We start from the raw sequence: 17,426 nt of genomic DNA, 5'->3' as shown, positions 1-17,426 counted from the left end.
AAATAGGCTCACCTATGTGCACCAACAACTTATGCTAAGCAAGATAAACAACTAAGTGATAGCAAGATATATGACAAGAAACAATATGGCTATCACAAAGTAAAGTGCATAAGTAAAGGGCTTGGGTAAGATATAACTGAGGCACGCGGAGATGACGATGTATCCCAAAGTTCACACCCTTGCGGATGCTAATCTTCGTTTGGAGCGGTGTGGAGGCACAATGCTCCCCAAAATGCCACTAGGGCCACCGTAATCTCCTCAAGCCCTCGCACAATGTAAGATGTCGTGATTCCACTAAGGGACCCTTGAGGGCGGTCACCGAACCCGTACAAATGGCAACCCTTGGGGGCAGTCACCGAACCCGTACACTTTGGCAACCCTTGGGGGCAGTCACCGGTACCCGTCAAATTGCTCGAGGCGATATCCACAACCTAATTGGAGACCCTGACGCTTTCCCGGAGCTTTACACCACAATGATTAAGCTCCGAACTCCACCAACTGTCTAGGGTGCCAAGGCACCCAAGAGGAACAAGCTCTAGGATGCCCAAACACCCAAGAGTAATAAGCTTCTCAACTTGTAACTTCCATGTATCACCGTGGAGAACTCAAACCGATGCACCAAATGCAATGGCAAGGGCACACAGAGTGCCCAAGTCCTTCTCTCCCAAATCCCACCAAAGCAACTAATGCTCAGGAGGAAAATGGGAGGAAGAGCAAGAAGGAGAACACCAAGAACTCCAAGATCTAGATCCAAGGGGTTCCCCTCACATAGAGGAGAATGTGATTGGTCGAAATGTGGATCTAGATCTCCTCTTTCCTTTCCCCCCAAAACTAGCAAGAATCCATGGAGGGATTGAGAGATTGCAAGCTCGAAGAAGGTCAACAATGGGGGGAAGAACGCGAGCTCAAAGGATAAGGTTCATTGGGGAAGAAGACCCCCTTTTATAGGAGGGGGAAAATCCAACTATTATGCTCACAACCCGCACAGAGTGGAACTACCGCCGCTACGAGCGGTACTACCGCTGGGGCGGCAGAAGCCCAAAGAAACAACACTGCAAAGGGGCAACAGGCCGGTACTACTGTAGGAGCAGTACTACCGCCTACCCTTGCGGTACTACCGCATGACCACAGATGTAAAAAAATAACTGTCATGCCTACAACCGCTGGAGCTAGCTACAAGAAAAAGTCGGCACGGTACTACCACTCATAGGGAGCGGTACTACCGCATGAGGGCTGATGACCCACAAGTGTAGGGTATCTATCGTAGTACTTTCGATAAGTAAGAGTGTCGAACCCAGCGAGGAGCAAAAGGAAATGATAAGCGGTTTTCAGTAAGGTTTTCTGCAAGCACTGAACTTGTAGGTGATAGATATTTTTGTGATAAGATAAATAGTAATGAGTAAAAAGTAAACAAAGTAAATAAAGTGCAGAAAGGTGGCCCAATCCTTTATACAGCAAAGTATAAGCCTGGACAATTTCTAATAATGAGAAAGGAGCTCCTGAGGACACATGGGAATTATCGTCAAGCTAGTTTTCATCACGTTCATATGATTCACGTTTGGTACTTTGATAATTTGATATGTGGGTGGACCGGTGCTTGGGTACTGCCCTTACTTGGACAAGCATCCCACTTATGATTAACCCCTATTGCAAGCATCCGAAACTACAACAAAATTATTAAGGTAAACCTAACCATAGCATGAAACATGTGGATCCAAATCAGCCCCTAACGAAGCAACGCATAAACTAGGGTTTAAGCTTCTGTCACTCTAGCAACCCATCATCTACTTATTACTTCCCTATGCCTTCCTCTAGGCCCAAACAATGGTGAAGTGTCATGTAGTCGACGTTCACATGAAACCACTAGAGGAGAAGACAACATACATCTCATCAAAATATCGAACGAATACCAAATTCACATGACTACTAATAGCAAGACTTCACCCATGTCCTCAGGAACAAACGTAACTACTCACAAAGCATATTCATGTTCATAATCGGAGGTGTAATAATATGCATTAAGGATCTAAACATATGATCTTCCACCAAGTAAACCAATAAGTATCAACTACAAGGAGTAATCAACACTACTAGCAACCCATAGGTACCAATTTGTGCTTTTGGATACAAGATTGGGTACAAGAGATGAACTAGGGTTTGAGAGGAGATGGTGCTGGTGAAGATGTTGATGGAGATTGACCCCCTCCCGATGACAGGATCGTTGGTGATGATGTTGGTGATGATTTCCCCCTCCCGGAGGGAAGTGTCCCCGGCAGAACAGCTCTGCCAGAGCCCTAGATTGGTTCCGCCTCGTGGCGGTGGAGTTTTTTCTCGTAAGCTTGCCCACAATTTTTTCCAGGGTAAAAGCCTTCATATAGCGGAAGATGGACACCAGGGGGCCTAGGAGACAGGGGGCGCGCCCAGTAGGGGGGCGCCCCCCACCCTCCTGGCCAGGGTGTGGGCCCCCTGATGTATTTCTTTCGCTCAATAATTCTTAATAAATCCAAAAACATGTTTCGTGGAGTTTCAGGACTTTTGGAGCAGTGCAGAATAGGTTTCCAATGTTTGCTCCTTTTCCAGCCAGAATTCCAGCTGCTGGCATTCCCCCTCTTCATGGTAAACCTTGTAAAATAAGAGAGAATAACCATAAGTATTGAGATATAATGTGAAATAACAGCCCATAATGCAATAAATATTGACATAAAAGCATGATGCAAAATGGACGTATCAACTCCCCCAAGCTTAGACCTCGCTTGTCCTCAAGCGGAAGCCGATATCGAAAAATATGTCCACATGTTTAGAGATAGAGGTGTCGATAAAAATAAAATACGGACATGAGGGCATCATGATCATTCTTACAACAACAACATATATAGATTCCATTATATAATTTCTTATGCTCAAGTGACAATCAATTCACAATATCAAGTATAGTTCAAAAACTTCATTGAGAACTAACAAACTATAATCTTAGTCATTGCAGCAATCGCAATTAATTTATCATAACATCAGAAAGAGTCAACAATAGAGCTTTTCAGCAATTCCACATACTCAACTATCATATAGTCTTCTACAATTTCTAACACTCATGCAATACTTGTGGTTATGGAGTTTTAGCCAGACACTGAGAAAGATAGGGGCTTATTGTGTTGCCTCCCCGTATTCGCCTTTAGGTGATGTCAACAATAATAGCCCATGCTAACGAACATCCAACTGAATTTATATATCATGACCTTTCAAACACGAGGAGCTTGCCAAAGGATAAAATGAAAAAGGGAAAGGTGAAGATCACCTTGACTCAAGTATAAAATAAAAACATAAAGTAAGAACATAAAGTAAAAGATAGGCCCTTCGCAGAGGGAAGCAGAGGTTGTCATGCGCTTTTTGGGTTGGATACACAAAATCTTAGTACGAAAGAACGTCACTTTATATTGCCACCTGTGTATGGACCTTTATTATGCAGTCTGTCGCTTTTATTGCTTCCATAACAAGATCGTATAAAGCTTATTTTCTCCGCACTAATAAGTCATGCATATTTAAGGAGCAATTTTTATTGCTTGCACCGATGAAAACTTACTTGAAGGATCTTACTCAATCCATATGTAGATATGGTGGACTCTCATGGCAAAACTGGGTTTAAAGGGTATTTGGAAGCACAAGTAGTATCTCTACTTAGTGCTAGGAATTTGGCTAGCATGAGGGAGAAAGGCAAGCTCGACATGTTTGGAAGGGCAATGACAACATACTTTAACTGAGATGTGAGAAAACATAAACCATTACATTGTCTTCCTTGTCCAACATCAACTCTTTTAGCATGTCATACTTAATGAGTGCCCACAATCATAAAAGATGTCCAAGATAGTGTATTTATATGTGAACCTCTCTTTCCTTATCACTTCCTATTAATTGCAACGATGACCAAAACTACGTTTATCAACTCTCAACAACCTTTATGCCTCATACTTTCTATGTGTGAAGTTATTACTATCCATAAGATCAATATGAACTATTTTATTTTCTTCACCTTTCATTTTTCTCAAAATCATAGCAACAAAGCAAAGCCCTTGACTTAACACTAATCTTTATTATAGATAGCTCATGGACTCGATTACAAAAAGAGATCACTAAGCAAAACTCAAAACTACTTGATATCAAAACTTCAATCTACTAGATCAAGATACTACTAAAAGGGTCGAACTAAATAAAACAATAAAGATAGGAGTGTGATGGTGATACGATACCGGGGCACCTCCCCCAAGCTTGGTAGTTGCCAAGGGGGAGTTCCCATACCCGTGTGATTATGTCCTCGGAGGTGGTGAAGTAGGAGTTGTTGATGATGTAGGCTTGTGGTCCGTCTTCCAAGGCATAGGCTCACCATCGTAGAAGGATGATCGAGTCTCCGGGATCCTTAAATCTGCAGCCAAACTCATCCTTTGGAATCTATATTCATACTCACAGTTCTGGTTTTGCAGATCATAGATGTGGGTTGGAGGTGCTCGATTTTCTCTTGGAGCTTGAAGATGGTTTCCCTAATGACTTTGGCATATAGCTTGTGGTTGTTGGTGAACTCCGTGATCATCATATGGTTAGCGTTGAGTCCACGCACCACCATCCCTTGGCACTTGAAAACTTGCTGCTCCACAGCTTCGAGCTTTGTCTCCACGCTTCCGGTATGCCTTGGTCCCTCCACATCACGGATGTGCAGCACCCCCTCACGCATCTCAATGGTTTGAGGGTGTTGCAGCACCTCCGCAAGGTAGGGGTTGATAACCCTCTCGAAAAACTTGTCCTTGGGAGCGCTTGGAGATGCCATAATGCTCTAGATCTGCAACAGAAAACAGCTCGAAACGAAAACAGAGGATATTTGCGTGATACAGTGGTAAAAACCTTTGGGAGTATATATAATGAATTTTTACCGACCAAAATACGTAAAGTGCAAGAAAACGGAGTCCGGGAGGCACACGAGGTGCCCACGAGACAGGGGGTGCACCCAGTAAGGGTGGGCGCGCCCTCCACTCTCGTGGGGGCCTCGTGTCCCTTTCGAACTACTTCTTTCTTCCTAAAATTCTCAAATAATCCAAAACTGATAAAAATTGCCATTGGAGTTGTTTTGGGGTCGGTTTACTTACCGTACCACATACCTATTCCTTTTTGGAGTCTAGAACGTTCTGGAAAGTGTCCCTTATGTATTCCTCCGGGGTTACAGTTTCAATAATATTGGTTTCAACATTAATAGGATTACCTGAAATGTAATGTTTAATTCTTTGACCCTTTACCACCCTCGGACTTGTGCCTTCGAAGTTGTTGATCTTTATGGCACCAGAACGATAGACCTCCTCTATAACGTAGGGGCCTTCCCATTTAGAGAGAAGCTTTCCTGCAAAAAATCTTAAACGAGAGTTAAATAATAACACATAATCTCCTACATTGAACTCACGCTTTTGTATCCTTTTATCATGCCAGCGCTTGACTTTTTCTTTGAATATCTTGGCATTCTCATAAGCTTAGGTTCTCCATTCATCAAGTGAGCTAATATCAAACAACCTCTTCTCGCCGGCAAGTTTGAAGTCATAATTGAGCTCTTTAATAGCCCAATATGCTTTATGTTCAAGTTCAAGAGGTAAATGACATGCTTTTCCATAAACCATCTTATATGGAGACATACCCATAGGATTTTTATATGCAGTTCTATAGGCCCATAATGCATCATCAAATTTTTGGGACCAATTCTTTCTAGATCTATTAATAGTCTTTTGCAAAATTAATTTGAGCTCTCTATTGCTCAACTCTACTTGACCACTAGACTGCGGATGATAAGGAGATGCGATTCTATGATTGACATCATACTTAGCAAGCATCTTACGGAAAGCACCATGAATAAAATGTGAACCACCATCAGTCATAAGATATCTAGGGATTCCAAACCTCGGAAAAATAACTTCTCTCAGCATTTTAATAGAAGTGTTATGATCAGCACTACTAGTTGGAATAGCTTCTACCCACTTAGTAACATAATCAACAACAACTAAAATATGTGTATAACCATTAGAGGAAGGAAAAGGTCCCATATAATCAAAGCCCCAAACATCAAACGGTTCAATAACAAGAGAATAATTCATAGGCATTTCTTGCCGTCTACTAATATTACGAATTCTTTGGCATTCATCACAAGATAAGACAAACTTACGAGCATCTTTGAAGAGAGTAGGCCAATAAAAACCAGATTGTAGTACCTTATGTGCAGTTCTATCTCCAGCGTGGTGTCCTCCATATGATTCAGAGTGACACTTGCGTAGGATCTGTTCCTGTTCATGCTCAGGTACACAACGTCTAATAACACCATCTACTCCTTCTTTATAAAGGTGCGGGTCATCCCAAAAGTAATGTCTTAAATCATAAAAGAACTTTTTTTTGCTGGTATGTGAAACTAGGTGGTATAAATTTAGCAACAATATAATTAGCATAATCAGCATACCATGGAGCAGTACGAGAAGCATTAATGACTGCTAATTGTTCATCAGGAAAGCTATCATCAATAGGAAGTGGGTCATCAAGAACATTCTCTAACCTAGACAAGTTATCTGCAACGGGGTTCTCAGCTCCCTTTCTATCAATAATATGTAAATCAAACTCTTGGAGCAGGAGAACCCATCTAATGAGTCTAGGCTTAGCATATTTCTTTTCCATAAGATATTTAATAGCAGCATGATCAGTGTGAATAGTAACTTTGGAATCAACAATATAAGGTCTAGACTTATCACATGCAAACACAACTGCTAAGAATTCTTTTTCAGTAGTAGCATAATTTCTTTGGGCAGTATCAAGAGTCTTAATAGCATACTTGATAACATTCAATTTCTTATCGACTCTTTGCCCTAGGACAGCACCTACAGCATAATCACTAGCATCACACATAATTTCAAAAGGTAAATTCCAATCAGGTGGCTGAACAACAGGTGCAGTGATCAAGGCTTTCTTAAGTATTTCAAATGCTTCTACACAATCATCATTAAAAACAAAAGGAATATCTTTTTGCAATAAATTAGTCAGAGGCCTAGAGATCTTAGAAATGTCCTTAATGAACCTCCTGTAAAAACCGGCATGACCAAGGAAACTTCTTATACCTTTTATGTCCTTTGGACATGGCATCTTTTCAATAGCATCAACTTTAGCTTTATCAACTTCAATACCTCTCTCGGAAATCTTATGCCCCAAGACAATGCCTTCATTAACCATAAAGTGGCACTTTTCCCAATTCAAAACGAGACTAGTGTCTTCGCATCTCTGCAAAACTTGATCAAGGTTGCTCAAACAATTATCAAAGGAGGATCCATAAACAGAGAAGTCATGCATGAATACCTCGCAAATCTTTTCACAAAAATCAGAGAATATAGCCATCATGCATCTTTGAAAGGTAGCAGGTGCATTACATAAACCAAAAGGCATCGTCTATAAGCAAAAGTACCGAAAGGGCAAGTAAAAGTAGTTTTTGCTTGATCTCCCGCTGACACAGGTATTTGAGAGCACCCAGAATAACCATCTAGAAAGCAAAAGTGTGTGTGTTTGGATAGTCTTTCTAGCATTTGATCAATAAAAGGTAAAGGGTAATGATCTTTCTTAGTAGCTTTATTTAATATACGAAAATCAATTACCATCCTATAACCTGTAATAATTCTCTGCGGGATCAATTCATCTTTATCATTAGGAACAACGGTAATACCTCCCTTTTTAGGAACACAATGGACTGGGCTTACCCAATCACTATCAGCAATGGGATAAATTATACCTGCCTCAAGGAGCTTTAGTTTCTCCTTTCTTACCACTTCTTTCATCTTAGGATTTAATCATCGTTGAGGATCTCTAACTGGTTTGGCATCGTCCTCCAATTTAATTTTGTGTTGGCATAACGTGGGACTAACGCCCTTAAGATCATCCAGAGTATATCCAATAGCAGCTCGATGCTTCTTCAGAGTTTTCAATAGTCTTTCTTCTTCTTGTTCTGAAAGGTTATCACTAATAATAACAGGATATATTTTCTTTTCATCAAGATAAGCATACTTAAGATTATCAGGTAAAGGTTTAAGTTCGAACACGGGATCACCCTTGGGTGGAGGGGGATCCCCAAGAATTTCAACGGGAAGGTTGTGTTTCAAAATAGGTTCCTGTTTAAGGAATACTTCATCTATTTCCCTTCTTTCTTTCATAAACATATCATTTTCATGGTCTAGCAAATATTGTTCTAATGGATCAGTAGGAGGCACGACAATAGAAGCAAGACTAATTATTTCATCCTTACTAGATAATTCTCTATCACGGGGTTGTCTACGAAATTTAGCAAAATTAAACTCATGAGTCATATCATCTAAGCCAATCGTAACAACATCCTTTTCGCAATCAATCTTAGCTTTAACAGTGTTCAAGAAGGGTCTACCAAATATAATGGGACAAAAGGCCTCCTGTGGAGAACCAAGAACAAGAAAATCAGTAGGGTACTTGACCTTCCCACACAAGACTTCAACATCTCTAACAATCCCAAAAGGCTTAATTGTATCTCTATTAGCAAGCTTAATAGTAACATCAATATCTTCTAACTCAACAAGTGCAATATCATGCATAATCTCTTGGTATAAGGAAATAGGTATTGCACTAGCACTAGCACCCATATCATATAAGCCATGATAACAATGATCTCCTATTTTAATAGAAATAACAGGCATGCCTACAACGGGTCTATGTGTCCTAGCATCTGGTTTAACAATATTAGCAGTTTCACCACAAAAGTAAATAACATGCCCATGTAAATTATCATCCAAGAGATCTTTAACCATAGCAATACTAGGTTCAACTTTGATTTTCTCAGGAGGTGTATAAGTCCTAGTATTACTCTTACGAACAACAGTTGAAGTTTTAGCATGATCCTTTATCCTAACAGGGAATGGGGGTTTCTCAACATAAGTAGTAGGAACAATAGGATCACTATAAGTGATAGTCTTCTCTTCGGTTGTAATAGGTGCAACTACTTTCACTTCAACATGAGGATTATATTTAAACCACTTCTCTTTAGGGAGATCAACGTGAGTAGCAAAAGATTCACAAAAAGAAGCTACTATCTCAGAGTCAAGTCCATACTTAGCGCTAAATCCACGAAAAGCATCGGTATCCATAAAAGATTTAACACAATCGAACTTAGGTGTCATACCTGACTCTTTACCATCGTCGGAACCCCAATCTTCAGAGTTGCGTTTAATTCTTTCCAATAAGTCCCATTTGAAATCAATAGTCTTCAGTATATAAGAACCAGCACGGGAAGTATCGAGCAGGTTGCGATTATCAAGAGAAAGCCGAGCATAAATTTTTTAAATAATCATTTCCCGATAGAGCTCAAGATTGGGGCATGAATATAACATTGACTTAAGCCTCCCCCAAAGATAAAGGGAAGACCTTCCTTTTGACAACATCATCTGGGATACCTGCAAGCTTAAATAATCCACAAACTTCATCCACAAAGGTAAGGTGTAAATCAGGATGCAACATTCCATCTCGTGCAAATGGATTAGCTAGCAGTTTCTCTATCATACCCGAAGGAATATCAAAATAAACATTTTCATAAAGTTCAGTAGGTTCAGGAGCAACTCTTTGCTCTACTGGTCGGGCGAAGATGCCCCGAACAAGACCCTCAAAGGATTAGTTTCCATAGTAACAAGTAACAAAAAAATTCAGCACACTATATAAATGTTTCCTTACCAAGTTCCACTCACCAAAAGTGCTACACTCCCCGGCAACGGCGCCAGAAAAGAGTCTTGATGACCCACAAGTGTAGGGGACCTATCGTAGTCCTTTCGATAAGTAAGAGTGTCGAACCCAACGAGGAGCAGAAGGAAATGATAAGCGGTTTTCAGTAAGGTTTTCTGCAAGCACGGAAATTGTAGGTGATAGATAGTTTTGTGATAAGATAAATAGTAATGAGTAAAAAGTAAACAAAGTAAATAAAGTGCAGCAAGGTGGCCCAATCCTTTATGTAGCAAAGGATAAGCCTGAACAATTTCTAATAATGAGAAAGGAGCTCCCGAGGACACATGGGAATTATCGTCAAGCTAGTTTTCATCACGTTCATATGATTCACGTTCGGTACTTTGATAATTTGAGATGTGGGTGGACCGGTGCTTGGGTACTGCCCTTACTTGGACAAGCATCCCACTTATGATTAACCCCTATTGCAAGCATCCGCAACTACAACAAAAGTATTAAGGTAAACCTAACCATAGCATGAAACATGTGGATCCAAATCAGCCCCTAACGAAGCAACGCATAAACTAGGGTTTAAGCTTCTGTCACTCTAGCAACCCATCATCTACTTATTACTTCCCTATGCCTTCCTCTAGGCCCAAACAATGGTGAAGTGTCATGTAGTCGACGTTCACATGACACCACTAGAGGAGAAGACAACATACATCTCATCAAAATATCGGACGAATACCAAATTCACATGACTACTAATAGCAAGACTTCACCCATGTCCTCAGGAACAAACGTAACTACTCACAAAGAATATTCATGTTCATAATCAGAGGTGTAATAATATGCATTAAGGATCTGAACATATGATCTTCCACCAAGTAAACCAATAAGTATCAACTAAAAGGAGTAATCAACACTACTAGCAACCACAGGTACCAATTTGTGCTTTTGGATACAAGATTGGATACAAGAGATGAACTAGGGTTTGAGAGGAGATGGTGTTGGTGAAGATGTTGATGGAGATTGACCCCTTCCCGATGAGAGGATCGTTGGTGATGACGTTGGTGATGATTTCCCCCTCCCGGAGGGAAGTGTCCCCGGCAGAACAGCTCTGCCAGAGCCCTAGATTGGTTCCGCCAAGGTTCCGCCTCGTGGTGGCGGAGTTTCATCCCGTAAGCTTGCCCACGATTTTTTCAGAGTAAAAGCCTTCATATAGCGGAAGATGGACACTAGAGGGCCACCAGGGGGGCCAGGAGACAGGGGGCGCACCTAGTAGGGGGGGCGCCCCCAACCCTCCTTGCTAGGGTGTGGGCCCCCTGATGTATTTCTTTCACTCAATAATTCTTAATAAATCCAAAAACATGTTTCGTGGAGTTTCAGGACTTTTGGAGCAGTGCAGAATAGGTTTCCAATGTTTGCTCCTTTTCCAGCCAGAATTCCAGCTGCCGACATTCCCTCTCTTTATGGTAAACCTTGTAAAATAAGAGAGAATAGCCATAAGTATTGAGATATAATGTGTAATAACAGCCCATAATGCAATAAAATTGACATAAAAGCATGATGCAAAATGGATGTATCAAGGGCGGATGTAAAAAATTACATCCGCGCCTACTACCGCACGCAACAGCACCAGGACACGAGGCATCGGTACTACCGCTCACCAGGAGCGGTACTACCGCGTAGGCCGCGGATGTAAAAAAATTACTTCTGCGTCTACTTTCGTGCGCGCCAGCGTTCTGGGCTAGAGGAGCGGTACTACCGCTGGCCCCTGCGGTACTACCGCTCCCTTGAGCAGTACTACCGCACGCCACAAAGGCTTTAGCACTTGGATGCCTTCAAAACGTAGCTAAAGACAACAGACGGATCCAAAAAAAAACAGAACTACCATAACTTCTGCAAATGAGCTCCGAATTGAGCAAACTCAAGCTTGTTGGATACAAGACAACGAGTAGCATCAAAACAACGACAGAAGAGGCAGGGGAGGTATGCCTAACGAAAAGAGGAGAGGAACCTCCAATAGAGAAGAACCGGCAGAACCTCCAACATCGAAAACATCATAGAGAAACCTATCAAGATGACCATAAGCCCCAAATCTCACAAAGAGAACCAAACAAGAACCAAGAAAGATAATGCAAGGATGCAATGGTTTGAGCTCTCTATGAATGATAAGATCAAGCTACTCATTGAGAGCCCCCCTTGATAGTACGGCAATCGATCCTAAAACCCGGTCTCCCAACTATCACCATGAGACCGGTAAAATAGAAAACCTATCAAGGGCAAACCTTTGCCTTGCACATGGTCCACTTGCAATAGATGATGATGATCTTGACTCCCTCAAGTTGGACCACCTTTCTTGATTGCGTTGGGTCGATGAAGACTAGATGATAGCTACCCCATACTCCACTATAGGTGAGCCACTCTTCTACACATCTTCACAAGTCCATTGTCACCACAATGGACGGCAAGCTTCAAGCATTTGATCTCTTCATGATGCTCCACTTAAACTTGAACACCGCAACCTAACCCCACAAAGAACTCTCACGAATACCATGGGTTAGTACACAAAGCGCAATGGACAATGCTTACCATACCATGGGATCACTTGACCCCTCTCGGTACATCTTCTATGCTTTGTGAGTTGATCAACTTGATTCATTATTGACTTAGTCTTGATCAACCTTGAAACTTTACAACTCTCTTCATTTGGATGATGTCTTGAAGGTAAACATGAATGATCACACAATCTTTTTCTTCAAGACATGCTTGCAATAAGCTCAACACTCACATGGCCAATCTTTGGATACTTCCTTAATAGCACCTGGGTCAACTCATAAACTCGTTGAAACCAACACATGGACTTCAAGAATAGCCTATGGACAAATCCTTCAAATATAACTCAATGCAACCATTAGTCCATAGAGAGTGTCATCAATTACCAAAACCACACATGGGGGCACCGCATGTCCTTTCAATAATAACAAGTCCTACTCATCATCATCGATCATACAACTTCTACTCGATGCCATAATAACAAGTCATAATCATCATCATCATAGTCATCTAACCAATCCTACTTAGTTGTTCTTAGCACATTATCATGAGTATTAGTTAGGACCTAAATACCCTCTCGAAGGTAAAATAACATAAAACAAGATATGCCCTAACTCTCCACTATGGAGAATGGAGATTATCCCGTCTCCAGTTCTTGCCCTTTGCACAATGTTGCTTCCAAGTAGCTCCCTACGATTGATCATACATTTTTCCCAATCTTTGATTGTCATGTCTTCATCGCTTTTAGAAATTTGGTATGGACGGGAGTGACTCCTAGGATGACCTCGCCATAAGTTCAAAACATCAAGGCAACCTTTTCAAAACATCAGATGAGGCACACAATCCTTCGGGATTTTCTATTGGAAAACATAGTAATGACTTCGTAGTTAGCAATGTAGTTGAGTTTTAGAAGAATTTATGCAAAAGATGCACGGATGTCGTAATAGTAAAACAATCTTACCATGACATCTCCATGGATGTTTACCGTAGTTCAACACGTGCACTAGTGGCACGTATTGACCATAATGTGGAGGAGTTTGATAATTGATATTGTAATTCTCAAGATCAGTAATAAATGCGATCAGATGATTTTTCTCCTGATAAATTAATTCTGAGCCATCGGTGTAGTAGGTTTTGTCTACCATCTTCCGCACATTCTTTGAAGAATGAAAATAAGTTATAAATGGAAATAAGCTGTCAACTATTTTAAAATAAACAATATAAATTAATTAATAACTATGTTTGAGAAACTCACATAGTGATACAATTGGAAGCGTATCAACAAGGACCCAAATGTCCAAATTGTCTTGGGCGATGTCAGGATCACCAAGATCCATGGTGACAAGCATACCCTCATGAAAATCATACATCTTGTAAAGTGCTTCCCAATTCGGGCAACCAAAATGGGATACGCTTTCAGAATTGTATATATTTACATCAAAATCCATACCATGGGTCCTTAGCCAATTTTTCTTTGTTTTCATACTTCCATGATCTTCAAAATCCATCCACTCCAAGACATAGCGTCTTGCATGACATGGGATAAGCTAGTCGAATTGTAAAACACGAAAATTACACGTTAAAGTAGTAGAAGTCATGCTTAATTACGAAAAAAACTTGTCGTCGTTGCGTACCATTTCAACATCGAAGGTCTCCTGGAGCTTAATGGTGAAGTGCCGACCTTCGTCCAGGTGAAGCCTGTCGCACAGACCCCGGTCGTCGTTGCACCAGTCGCACTCCCCCGGGAGACTTTCGTCGTCCGATGACAACATTTCCTAGGTTCATATAATTCAAAGATTAAACTTGTACAATTAAATATATGTACTACAAAAACTAAATTAGATCATTACTATTCATCACGGGTTGACTATCGGTCTGCCGAGTCTTTTCTTGAAAACTCACAGCTCACATGGTGTATATATTCGACCGTCGGTGATGGTCGCTCCTCCCTTAGTCCCCGAGTGCATTACACCAAAATGTCTAGCACATGGGAACGAAGGAGAAGCGACCCCCACGACAACAGTTGGGATTTTTCGTCCTCTCATATATGGTGGAGACTCTCCCTCACCTATTCCTCTCTAACATTTTGCGACCGTCAGTGATGGTCATTACTCCTCCTTCCCCTAGTGCATAACAAAGGTTTAGCACAAGGAGAAGAAGGAGAAATGACCCCCACGACAATAGTCGGTATTCTTTGTCCTCTCTCATATATGGTGGATACACTCCCTCACTGATTTTTTGATCGTCGATGATGGTCATTGTTCCTCCTTCCCCTAGTGCATAACAAAGGTCCAGCATAAGGAGAAGAAGGAAAAACAACCACCACGACAACAGTCGGGAGCCTCGACAGACTGAAAGTCAACCCGAGATGTCATTTAATTATTTTTCTAGAAAATCAAGGCCATTCGACATTCCTACATATTCTAGCACAAGTCATGCCAGAATTCACGGAAAAATCCGGCATGACCTTTGCTAAAAAAGGACACATCGAGCGCCTAAAATTTGCTAGAACGGAAATTAATCAACACTCAGGCAAAAAAAGGCCACTCAGAGGTGTAACCTGCAAACATGGCCGGCCACTTGGGCAAGCACATATCCTATTTGAGCAACGCAAGCTATATACATGCTTATATCTACATCATATGAGCATTCAAACTTGATGTTCATTGCATTTCAATGGTTCAAAATATATAAAAAACATTTCAAGGTCTCACCTCGAGGTCGGAGGGGCTCGGTGATGGGGACGACGATGGGGGCTCCTTGATTTCCGCAAAAACAAAATTTCTATAAGCTATCAACTAATCAAATGCATACGCCTTGCATAGTGCTCTCCAATTTGAGCATTCAAAATAGGAGTAGTTCTCCAATTTGAGCATTCAATAAACAAAACCAAATCGTAAAATAAATTAGTATTCAAATTAGCATGCATTCAATAAGCAAAACTAAATCATCTTTTTCGTCCGTACATCATCGAATATTATCACTTATACGTCTCGAATAGTATCATACATATAATATCACTAATACAGCTAAAACCCTAGCGAACGACGGGTATCGGCGCGGGCGGTGGACACCCAAAGAGAAGGAACCATCACAGGATCATAGCTCCAGTGAGATCCCTGAGGAACCTGCCAGGTATTGGAGAACCTGTCCTCCAGCGCAACCATGTAGCGATGGACGTGCTCGTCTTCCTCGCTGACACAGTGATGAACCACCTCCGCGGGGTCCTCAAGCCTCCGCACTATCACTGGCCCACGCGACTGCCACCAAAGAAGGTTCGGGTCAACAATGGGCTGGATCCTCACCAAGTTGTGCCCCCGGAAGGTAGCACCTCCCAATACCAGCCCGACGGAGCCCAGTTCCGGACATGGCCCCTCTGATCAAGCAGGCCTCCTCCGCCGAGTCGACGACGAGGATGCGGGATAGGCATCATCGGCATCGATGCGGGAATAATTGCTTTAACTAAAAAAATAAACTAGTTCTATTAATTTTCTTACTAAAAATAAACTAGTTCTATAGTAAAATTTTAACTAGATCATCAAATTTCATATACCTAAATTTTCTTACTAAAAATAAACTAGTTCTATTAATTCAACTAGTTCAACTAAGCACTTACTATAAATAAAAATAAACTAGTACTTACTAAAAATAAACTAGTTCAACTAGTTCTATTAATTTTCTTACTAATTTTATTAAACACCTATTGAAAACAGTAAAAAAACTATATTAATTTTTCTCTCTAAACTAAACACTCATGACCTAAATTAACATTTACTTAGTTACCTAACCTACTCCCCTAACTAAAAAACATCTAATTAACAGTACCACTACTGCCCTAACCTAATTAACATCTACTTAGTTAACCAAATTAGTTAACCAAACATCTAAAAACATCTCATTAACCTAATTAGTAAACCAAATTAACCTAGCTAGTTCACTTAGTTAACCTAATGAACTAAATTCACCTAAGTTAATTAACCTAGAGGGAGGAGGAGGGAGGAGGGAGGAGGAGTACCTCTCGGTGGAGGACGGCAGGCCTGGGGGCGGCCGGCGAGGGAGGAGGGCCGGCGCAGGAAGTTGGTCGGCGGGGGAGGTGGCCGGCGCGGGGGAGGGTGGCTGGCGGGGGAAGAGAGCCGGCGCGGGCGAGGGCGGTCGGCGGGAGAAGAACGATGCGGGGGACGACGACAGCGACGGCGCGCGGCAGAGGCTCGCGAGTGAGAGTGTGTGAGGTCAAGCGCGAGCCTGGAGTGTGGATAAGAAGCTCGTAGTAGTAGCGCTTGTATGCCAAAAGCGCTACTGCTACGTTCAATAGCAGTAGCGCTTCCTACAAACAAGCGCTACTACTATGCCTGGCCTGCCGGCAATGGTCTAGCAATTATAGTAGTAGCGTGTTCTACGAACACATCGCTACTGGTAAGTGCATAGTAGTATCGCTTACCTTGTGCGAGCCCTACTGAAAATTAGTAGCATCGGTGTTTTTCAAAAAACGCTACTACTAAGTTCCTGTGTATAAGCATTTCCCTACTAGTGCAACCCCTTTCACTCCCATGCCGCAAGGGTGATTAATGTCCATGACTACACCAGTTACATGTGTAAATAGTCACAACTACGATAGTTACACGTAACGGTAGCTATGACTCTGCTTTAAGCATGACTTAAGACTACTCAACCTTGCAGCTCCCACGTCGTCCCCTTGCCTTCCTTGTCCCGAGTGGTGATGGCCGGGCCGACTGGGGGGAGGCACCCGAGTGTTGTCAGTGCGTCCGAGTGGACTTCCTTTATACACATCCGAATGTGCTCATGGTCTAGAGACCTACCAATGATGGTGTGGGGCACTAGGTGGCCCCTAGATGATAGGTCATTGACCCTACCTGTAGTAGGTGACCTCATCAGTGCCTTTCTCAGGGTCGGATCGACTCCTGCCATCCTCTTGCCACCTTCTTTTGGCTTTATAGGGGATGGTGCGTTGACAAAGGAAGCTTGGAGGGAGCGGTTGTTCTTCAGAGGGGACCGACGTTGGTCGAGATGCGGCGGGGTTTTCGATTTTGGGTAGGCTCTTGCGTTGTAGTTGTGTTGTCGTGGGTGTCTGTCCTTGGACTAGCCGGATATGAAATTGTGTTGCGCTTATTGTTTGCAGC

Source organism: Triticum dicoccoides, chromosome 7B (assembly GCF_002162155.2).
Source record: "Triticum dicoccoides isolate Atlit2015 ecotype Zavitan chromosome 7B, WEW_v2.0, whole genome shotgun sequence".
Classification (NCBI taxonomy): domain Eukaryota; kingdom Viridiplantae; phylum Streptophyta; class Magnoliopsida; order Poales; family Poaceae; genus Triticum; species Triticum dicoccoides.
Note: the sequence above shows the minus strand (reverse complement) of the source record.